Source organism: Theropithecus gelada, chromosome 15 (genome assembly GCF_003255815.1).
Source record: "Theropithecus gelada isolate Dixy chromosome 15, Tgel_1.0, whole genome shotgun sequence".
Classification (NCBI taxonomy): Eukaryota; Metazoa; Chordata; class Mammalia; order Primates; family Cercopithecidae; genus Theropithecus; species Theropithecus gelada.
The window spans coordinates 3,233,600-3,244,512 of record NC_037683.1 but is presented as its reverse complement, the minus strand read 5'-3'; positions in this window follow the sequence as shown (position 1 = coordinate 3,244,512).

Genomic DNA, 10,913 nt, shown 5'->3' with positions numbered 1-10,913 from the left:
GAATCCCCTCTCAGGCCTGTCATGCACATGACGTACCCCGTAAACAGCAGCTCTGTGTGCGAGTGGACGAGAGAGTGAACGCGAGAGCTCTGCAAACCTCAACCTCATGCCAGCAAGGATTTGCCCGATGGCTGCTCAGAAAGCTGTGGTTACCCTGGGCCTCGATGCAGCTGACCACTAGACGCAATGGCACAGCAGGAACTGGCCCTTCTCCAGCAGCGAGGGAAGCCCTTCTCCCCAGCAGCCACAAGAGTGGAGGCAAAGCTTCATACCCACCTTAGCTTCCCAGTTCCCCTGGCTGTCCTCCCAGTCTGGTTTTTAAATATCTGAATCTTAAGCATGTACTTAAGAGTAATCTTAACAAATCGCATCCCTCCCTGAAGGTCCGTCTGCTCTGCTCCTTCACCGAGGTCTCTCCTGGCAAGCCACCGCAGTTATTTGAATTCACATTACTAAGACACAGCGAGCCTCATGGCAGCTGAGCCCCTAAATCTGGAGGCGGGGACTGAGGACACAGCCCAGCTGCAGGTGTGGGTGTAGAGGTGGCGTGAGTCCATCCTGGGAAGGATACGTCTGCCCCAGGCTCAGAGTGCTGAGACTCTAGGGAGCTATGTACCTTCTTGCAGGAAGTCTGCAGCATCTCCTTCTGCAAGGGTGATATTCTGGCCCTTTACAATGAGCGGTGCCTGGGGGCTGGAAGAGAGAACTTAGAGAGAGGGCAGGAGACAGATGCTCCCGCCATGTTTGCTACCCTCCCCCACTTGCCACCATCCCCCATCACCCTGTGGGATGAACTCTGGGCTAAAGCAGGAGGGAAGACCTCCCTCACCCTCACAGTCATCCTGGGACAGTCACGGTCCTCATCTGACAGCCAAGGAAAGTGGCTCCCAGGGGCACGGGGCTTACCAGCGCCAACTGCATAGGGGACAGCAGAGGTGGGGCCAGAGGTGAGGCCGGCTGACCCCAGAGCTCAGCTCCTAGACACCACCTCTCAAAGTCTTGGAACACAGCTTAGAAAAAAGGCATCCTGGCATCTCATGGGGTCTAAGCCAGTCCTCGGGAACTAGGTGTGGCCCAAAGCTTCATGGCACTGGTGTCCTCATGTGAGACTAAGTGGACTTTGTAGGACGCAACCTTGGTGAGTGTGACGCAGAGTCTCCAGAGAACCTTCCCTCCTTTCCTCTTCCAGCTCTCCGTCACCTCCCTCCCACCTCTCCTTCCCCTACAAATTCTTACTGAGCGCCTGCTGGGCATGCTGTGTTAGGCTCCAAGGGAATGCAAAATTGCCAAAAAATAGTCTCAATCTTCGGGAAGCTCCACGAATTCGTTTGCTTGTTCTTTGTCACCCCAGATGCTCTCCCGGCCCCCATGGGCCAGGGACAGTGCCAAGTGAATGGGAACCTTACTCTTGCAGGGCTGGTGTTCCCAAGCAAGAAGCCGACACTAAGCACTTGGGCATAAACACACGCATATGGTGGGGACCATGCTTGTATGCCTGAACAAGAACTGGGCTGCAATTAGCAGAAAGTTAGGCTTGAACAAAATAAAAGGACTTGGTTAGACCGGGTCTCATCCTTGTCTAACAAGGGTGATGAGGTTAATGAAGTGAAGACAAGCCTTGCGGCTAAGGAAGGACAAGGCCTGCCTGGGAAGGGCCCTGATGGGACCTGGTTCCCCGACCCCGACTCACAGATGCAATACCACGCACCAGGGTCCCAGAGTTGCTGCAAGCAGTGAATACAATTCCCTGCTGATGAAGAGCTACCGCCAGTGTCTGGCCCATAGGAATCGTCCGGCGGACGTTGGGTGAGTCTGCACCAGCAAAGCCAGCTCTCCAGTCACCATCAACGTGGTCACTATTTCACGGCCTGGGAGGGTGTGAGTCTGACATGGTGACGTGGGTCACATTTGCGGGGTTCAGCTTTGGGTCAGAGTGAGGTCTACTCCTTTCTTCAGGGCAGCGGCCCCCCTTTCCTCTGCCAGCACCACCAGAATCAGAACAGCCTGGCAAAGACATATGCAGGCTGTGGGCACTTTCTAGGGTGGGCGCCAGGGCTTCTTACTGGGCCTCCTCTTGTAACTTTATTGCAATAACTTCGGAGAGAGAGAAAATGGAGCTGCTAACGTTTGCAAAATTCATCGCAAACGGTATTAGATGGCACTGATTAAAATGACTCACGCTGCAAGGAACTAAGCCAAATCAATCGTTTTTTTAGCAAATTAAAGCCATTCCTTCACTCAGCAGCCTGCGCTTCGGGTAGCAGATGGAGCGGATGAGCCTGCCCAGGTGTCTGTCCCCGCAGGGGCTTGGCACACTTGGGCGGGCTAGGCCACCTTCTGGGATGATCAATAAGTAGGTCCTAGGTCCCGTTCAGAGGGTCTCCTCGTGGCCTTGCCCTAGGAGAGGACAGCCCTGATCATTCAACACTTCACGTGCTCATTTTTTAATCACCCTGTTCCTAATTGACCCCAAAGACTTGTGACCTTTGCATAAGAAGGGTTTACTGATCCCTACTATGAGCCAGGCACGTGGTGAAGGAGATACACTGGGGAGATGGGATGGGAGGGGCAGGGGATGGAAGGAATGGAAATGGGATGGGGGAAGAAACAATAAGAAGTAAACCAATGTGGGAAGAAGGTGACTTCCCAAGGTTGGGATGCCCAGAAGACTGTGTGTCAGGTTGCCATGAAAGGACTTGGGGGGCTTTAGTTGGCAGAGTCACTGAACAGGTGACTGCAATGGAGATCTTTGCACTGGTCAGTGGATTAGTGGAGGCAGGGCCAGGCAGGGAATGGGAAGAAGACCTGGGCATCTTTTGGGGAGGGGAGTGCTCAGTAGTGGGCCAGGCAGTCAGCGGGGCCAGGACGGCTGGTGTAGCCCCCTCTTGCAGGCAGTGTAAGGAGCTTGGATCTCCCTGAGTGCAGCTGGAGCCTTCGGAAGGTGCTGGGGATGAGCGGACTGGACCTGAGCTCTGCTTCGGGTTCTCCATTGGCCTGCACTGTGCGGACTCGATGGGGCAAGGACACCAGAGCTCAGCCCTGTCCTGGCTGTTCAGCAAGAGGACAGTGGCTGGGAGAGAGTGCTAGCTGGAGGGAGGGAGGACTCATGCCAGAGGCATCCTGGAGGGGGCAGGTGGGAAGGAGACATGCTGGCTGTAGGCGGAGGATGAGGGAAGGACTCAGGTCCCTGTCTCAGCAGTGGTGAGGTGGAGGATGCCAGGCGAGGGGCTGCCCTTGTGCCCACCAAGAGGTGTGGCAGCAAGCACTGCTGTGGCATCCAATGGGCAGGTGAACACCTGTGCAGGTGCTCTGTGGGAATTCAGGGCTGGAGACAGACACTGGGAGCCACTGGCCCAGAGATGACGTTCTGAAGCCTCTGATGGCCAGAAGAAGGGAGGGAAGAGGAGGGGAGTGCTGGGCTGGGCACCTTCACAACAGTTGAGTGGGAAGGTGTGGAGGGAACACCTAGAGGGGAGAGGAGAGTCTGAAGCACGTGGGCGTGAAGCCTGGAGAGCATGACACATCCTATGAAGATGGCAGGGAGTAGGGGCTGGGCTCAGGCCTGGCCAGAGGGTGATCACTGCACGACTTGCCAGGGCAGTGTGGAGGCTGAGGGAATGGAAGGCCAGCCACGGCCCTTGGTGAGTCTGATCTGCCACTTGATGAAGGTGGGTGCAAGACCCTCAGCCCGCAGCACCCTCCCAGAGGCGGAGCCTCACCTGGCTTTGCTGCACTCATGACACTCATGCCCCAGCCCATGTCCCAGAGCAGAGGGGACAGTAAAGCAGGGAGGTTGAGGGGAGCAGGGCACGTGCCAGGCATCAAGGCTTTCCGGGAGTCTGTGACCTGGGAAGGAGAGGACAGCCTCTGGAGAGGAAACACGAGCATCCATGGCATCAAATGACTCAGGACTACATGGGCCTTGCCAAGGAGCTTTGAGTTTAAATAAAGTAAGTGAGCCCCACATTTCCAGTGGGTCTGTCTGCTTGGCAGTATAAAATATATTATATGTGTTTTGTCCACTATAAAGTAACATGTGTCTTCATCATGGAAAAGATTGGAAAATACCATAGTGGGCTGAATACCACTCCCCAAGATGTCCAGGTCTTGATGCCCAGAACCTGTGCATCCCAGAACCTGTGACACCCCCCCACAGGGTAGAGGGGCTTTTCAGGTGTGCCAAAGTTGGGGATCTGGAGGTAGAAGATGATTCTCCATAATTGGGGTGAGCCCAAGCCATCAGACCTGTCCTCAGGAGAGGGAGGCAGGGAGTCTGAGTTCATAACAGGTGTGCGGGAGAGGCAGAGATTGGAGTGATGTGCTTCAAAGGTGAGGAAGAATCCAAAGACCAAGGAATGAAGGGAGTTCCAGAAGCTAAAAAGGAAGGAGACAGACCCTCTGCAGAGCGTGCAGAAGGAAGCAGCCCCACCAGTGCCCTGACCCTAGACTCTGAGTTCAAGAACCATAAGAGAGAGCATTCCTGCTGCATGAAGCTGCCAACAGTGGCAGGAAACTAAGACAGATACCAAAATGTACAAGGAGTGGGGTATAATCACTAGTTACCTTCCACCTAGCCTTTCATCCCCACAGAGTTCTTTTTTAAGTACTTAAGACTGGGCAATTACATAGCCTGCATTCTTCACCAAACTTTTACAGTGAGTATCCCCATGGTGTTAACATCACTTTGTGGAGTCCTAATAAGATAAGCCACAATGAGGAAGGGGTCCAGGTCTGGGAGAACAATGGTCCTGAGAACCAGCTACTGTAAACCATCACTGGCACAACATCCTGTTCACAAATACCTCGCTCCACCTAACTTTAGCAGCACGGCCCTGTCAAACCTGTCCCTAGCTTCTGCCTCTTCGAAAACAGCACCTTCTCTGCTGTGCTGCCCATTGCACTCTTGCAATGTGTTTTCCTACGTTCTCTAATAATTGCCTTTTTCTACCTACAACTGGTAAATTCCTTTACAGCCCACAACAATGGCCCCATCTAGTCACTCCTATGACATTTTGGTGACCCAGGGAGTGCTTGGGGATGGCTCAGTAAGTGCCTGGAGATTGCTCCCCTACTCTCTCTCTTTCCTCTCCTCCAACTCCAGCCTGTCAGTGGGCAGCACCCAAATCTAGAGACAATTGGAGGTGCCAGTCAGGGTCACTCCTTGGCAGACCAGGAGGTCCTCGTTTAAAGATGTCTGACCACTGTTACCCGATCTGGCAAGAGTCTAGAATTTTGCTTTCCTTTTCCATCTTCCAGAAGACAAACTCTAGTATTCCTCTGGCAATTGAAGGCAACTGACTAGGGCCACTCCCTGATGTAGCCTAAAGGCCAGGAGGTGAACAGATCTGGTTGCCTTGCCCAAAAAGGAGGAAGGCCCTCTCCTATCCTTTCTGGTCAAAAGTTCCCCAGTCCCTACAGGTAGCAAGATTGGCAGTGGAAGCTTGATGAAAGTGAACCTACACACGTTTTGGGGAACTCAGACTCCTCCTTTCTTCCTGTCAATTCTCCAGTGAAGGCAGCTAGCCATCCTGCTCAGGTATCTTAAGCCAGGTGATCCCAAACAGCACCAGAATGGTGAGTCTTCCCTCAACCCCTTCCCCTCATACCTGGATGAAGCATGCAGCGTAACTCATACCTGGGCTGGCCACCCAGCGTAACTCATCCCTGAAGTGACCTGGGACCGCTCACCTGGTGTTCATCCAATGTAAGGCACTAGTGCTGGGAGATCTTTTCCAATAGGAAGAATGCCCCTTTGGAAAGTGCATCTCAGAGGCCCTCCGTGGACACGAGGGGAGCCCTTTTCCCTTGGTGGGATGCCCCAGCAGAGACTGTGGTTTGTGTTCCCAGCAGATGTTCTTTCCAGTCCCATGAGCCCCTCCATTCCCTCAGACTCACTCCAAGGCTGCATTTTAGAGCATTGGGGTAAATTAGACCCTTAGACTCTCAAAAACAAACATCTAATTTTCGTGTGTAATACACCATGGCCCCTATGCAGGAAATCCTCAAATTCACCCCCTCAGTCTTTTATAACTAAGAGCAGATTAAAGAAAACAGGGTTAAGAGAAAAATAAAAAAAAAAAGAACTCAAGAACAAGAGGTAGGCTCAGCTGCTGGCCACTTTCCAGTCCCCAGCCCACTCCAGGTTGACCTAAGTACACTCCTCCAGATAATGGCCATTGATGTGGGAAACCAGAGCACTGGAAGGCAAACTGCCCCAACTGGATCAATGGGAAAAAGCCTCGCATGGCTCGCCCCCTCTGCCCCAAGCTCGGCCACTGGAAATGGGACTGCCCTGAGGGCCAGAGGGCTCCTAGGATGGAATCCCCACCCCTTATGGCCTTGAGCTGAGGGGGTTTCTGCTCTGGCTGGCTTCCAAATCAAGACATCTCACCAACAAGACAAAGCCAAGGGCAACTCTGGAGGCAGCAAGTAAAAATGGTAAATTTCCCTTTTGAGTTCAAAAACTGCCTACTCTGTGCTAACCTCCTTCTCTAAGCTACTCTCCTCCAAATCCAGTCAAATAATGGGAGCAAATGACAACTCCTCCCTCCAAAGGAAAAATTCACACTCCTTTGTATTATTAATACTTACAAGTATTAATAACACCACCAGTCCCTGGTAATGTCAAAATACCTTACACCTCTGTGGGGCAAAAATATACTTTCAAAGATGAGGACATGCTTAATATTTACCCAACTTCTAAATTCATCTTTCTCTCTAATAGTCCTATTTGTCCCCGGAAAGCTAGCTAAACCTTTAACCAGTAACTTCAACCTAGAGAGTCCCACCTCAGGGGTTTAAGAATATCCCACACTTATTCAGACAAGCCCTAGCAAGAAGTCTAACGGAGCAATCTCTTGAGGGGAATAACTTCTATGGTGTGGGGATAACCTCTCCATCTGCTTCCTCTTCACAGGATGCACACAGCAACAGGTAGCACAAACCCCAACTTCCTAAGAGAATAAAAACGACTTTGTCTCATTCAAAGGTTATAAAGGTAAAGAGGTATTTGTGGTAAGGAAGGCTATGAAAAAGAGATTTTATATGAAAAGAATCTTGTATGGTAAATTCTTGTCCTAAGTAAAATAACTGGTTGTTTAAGAAAGAGAGATGTTTAGGACAACTCAGAAAGTTCAAGCATGCTGTAGATGGTCTGTGTAAGTTTAAAATTTGTGAAAGGAAATATATAAAAGAAATGTTGTATGTAATCACGGTCTAATAGTCTCTCTAAAATTGGTTCCTTACGCTGTGTCTAATTAAATTCAAACATTTTTTATGGGGTTTAACTTCCAGGTTACCTAGATGAACTTCCAATAAGAAAAAACCGTCACACAGCAAAAGGTTTTTCTTTACCTTTTAGTAAACAAAAGCAACAAAATTTAAGAAAATTTATTGGCTTAAGAAACAAAAAATTTTGTCATCAAAAATTCAACAGTTTCACCTTCAAATGATGCTGCAAATATAATGTCAGTCTTTCCCCAGTGATGCCTGCTACCTTTATGAATCTCCCCTGGATTCAGCTGGAGACCAGCTTCAATGGAATCAGCAACTACAGCACCCCTTGTGAGAACAGCAGGTGTGGTGGCTGAGTCATGCCCCAGAAATGGCCACCTGGAGCCTGTGACTGTGACCTTATTTGGGAAACAGACAAACAAAAAAGTCTTTGCAGATGTAATTAAGTAAAAGGTCTCAAGATAAGATCATCCTGGATTACCCAGCTGGGCCCCCAATTCAGTGACAATCATCCTTATAAGACACAAGGAGCAGCAGGGAGGCCACCTGGAGACACCAGTGGAGGGGTGGAGAGGCCACTTGAAGATGAAGACAGAGATGGAAGTGACACAGCCACAAGCCAAAACTGTCTGGGGCCACCAAAGATTGGAAGAGGCAGGAAGAATCCTCTCCAGAGTCCCAGGCAGGAGTGTGGCCCTGCCAACACCTTAGCTTTCAGCTTCTGCATTGTGAGAGAGTGTCCTTCTGCTGATGAACATCCCTCAGCATTGAGCTGCTGGCCTCAGGGCTGGGGAAGGGCACTTCTGCTGTTGGACATCCCTCAGCATTGAGCTTCTGGCCTCAGGGCTGGGAGAAGACACTTCTGCCGTTGGATGTCACCAGTTTGTGGTCTTTTGTTGTGGCAGTCCCAGGGAACTCATGGGAGGAGGGAGTAAGACTGGGACCATGGGCACTCCAGGCTTTAAAAGTACCCTGTTACAACATATCCTGGATAGTAATAGCTTTGAAGTACTTTTTTAAACCCCATGAAACACCTTCTCACATTGCTATAAAGAAATAGCAGAGACTGGGTCTTTTACAAAGAAAATAGGTTTAACGGGCTCATGGTTCTGCAGGCTGTACAGGAACCCTGGTAGCTTCTGGGAAGGCCTCAGGAAACTTCCAATCATGGCAGAAGGCCAAGGAGAAGCAGGTGCATCCCATGTTCACAGTAGGAGCAAGAGAGAGAGGGGGAGTTGCCACATACTTTTAAATGACCAGATCTCATGATAACTCACTCACTATCACAAGGACAGCACCAAGAGGAGGGTGCTAAACCATTCTTGAGAAATACACCCCCGTGATCCAGTCACCTCCCGCCAGGCCCCACCTCCGACGCTAGGGATTGTAGTTTGAAGGGAGATTTGGGTGGGACACAGGTCCAAAGCAGATCAGAGCTTCACAACTTTTCTAGAATCTGGGCTTTCCAAAAGCTCCTGGAAAGAGGACTTTTCTCTGTGTCCACCTCCCTGTATGGCCCTCGGCTTGGTCCCCTCCCATGTGGCTATCGACACAGTCTCTGGGCAGGATTGGGGTACACCAGCCAGGGAAGGAGTTCCCATCCATGCAGCGAGTGGGGCCTGAGCTCTGATGGAAACAGCCACCTCCCCTCTTCCCTGGAGACTGAGGCCCAGGCAGGAGCTTGAGAACAGACCACCCTGTGTTCGGCTGACAGTGAATGCAGAGTTGCTGCTGTCAACCGCTGAGAATGTTACAACTAAGGAAGTAATTTCCCCAGAGACACTTCCTGTTGAGCAGTGTATTTAATAATTTGTTATTCTGAAGCTCCTACAAGATTTACTTGATGAAATCACCATCAACAATAGTTTTAAATCCACACATTCACAGGAAAATTTTGAAGCTTCCAACGTATTAAAATGAAGAAGTGAAGTTTCACAGTTCACCTCAGATGACTCCCGTCCCCTCCCATATTCAATTAACCACATGTCCCCAGCAACTCAGAGTGTGCAGCAAGGACACAGCTGAGATTAATTTTGCATGAGGCGTTGGACTGTAAAGGATTTTTCTATTTACTTATGTAACTTGTACATAAAAGATGATCATATTTAATCAAATACAGACCAACTACAAATTATGCTGGATAAACAGTGTGAAAAAATTCAATATGCTAGTGACTGTTTATATACACATACATATATATGATTGATATATGTTTAAGAGTAGCAATCCAACCCACATTATGAATGCTTTGTGGAATAATTACACAGCGGTGCCCCTGTATCTGCAGTTTCATTTTCCAAAGTTTCTATTACCCCAGGTAAACTGAGATCTGAAAATAGGTGGGCACGGTACAAGAGGGACAGACCACATTCTCTTAACTTTTACTGTGGTATATTGTCATAATTGTTCTGTTTTATTATTAGTTGTTGCTGTTAATCTCTTACTGTGCCTAATTTATAAATCAAACTTTATCATAAGGATAGATGTATAGCAAATAACATCGTATATATGGGCATTGGTACTATCTGATTTCGGATGTTCTTGGGGAGTCTTAGAATGTATCTCCCACGCATAGGAAGGAACTACTGTACATTTTCACATTTTCGAGGTGTTTGCATGGGGTTTAAAAAAGTACTTCAAAGCTATTACTATCCAGGATATGTTGTAACAGCGTTTTGTTTGTTTGTTTGTTTTTGAGACAGAGTTTCGCTCTTGTTGCCCAGGCTGGAGTGAAATGGTGCAATCTCGGCTCACCACAATCTCTGCCTCCCAGGTTCAAGCAATTCTCCTGCCTCAGCCTCCTGAGTAACTGGGATTACAAGCTTACAAGTGCCCACCACCATGCCAGGCTAATTTTTGTGTACTTTTAGTAGAGATGTGGTTTCACCATGTTGGCCAGGCTGATCTCAAACTCCTGACCTCAGGTTATCCACCCACCTCAGCCTCCCAGAGTGCTGGGATTACAGGCGTGAGCCACCACACCCAGCCCAGGCTTTCTTTTTAGTTACATCCCTACTACCTTCAGCTACGCAGAATTTCTGGGAAGAAACTCCCACAACCTCCCTGAAAGGGAGGACTGCACTTTGTTTTCATCTTTGCCTCTCTAGCCTCTAACACAATGGTTTCTCAAACAGGGGAGACTTTCCCCCACCCCAGGAGACATTTGGCAATGTCTGGAAATGTTTTTGGTTGTCATAATTTCTGCTGGCATCTGGTAGGTGGAGGCCAGAGATGCTGCTAAACAACAAATTACCTGTTCCCAAAATGTCAGCAGGACCACAGTAGAGAAGCCCATCCTAACACAGTGTCTGATGCTGGTGCCCACTCAGGGCACGTTGAGGAAGGAACGCAAGCCTTGAGTCACAGCTCCATGTATCTGCTGTTCCCATTGCCTGGAAGATTTTCCCTCTTCCCTTCTACTTTAGCAAATTTCCTTTTCTCTTTTAAGACACAGACTCAGTATCACCTTCAGGGACAGCCCCTCTCTACACCAGAGCTTGGGATCCTTTCCAGGAAGCCCCCAGGGCTCCTAGGGCTCCATACCCATGGTGATGCCAGCATTACCCCACAACACTTGCTGGCTGGCTAGTGTTGGGCTATAGTCTGCTCCCCAGTGGCTCATGAAGCCCACAGGAGACACAAACGCCATCTTGTTTATTTCTGTTTTCCCAGAAGCTGGT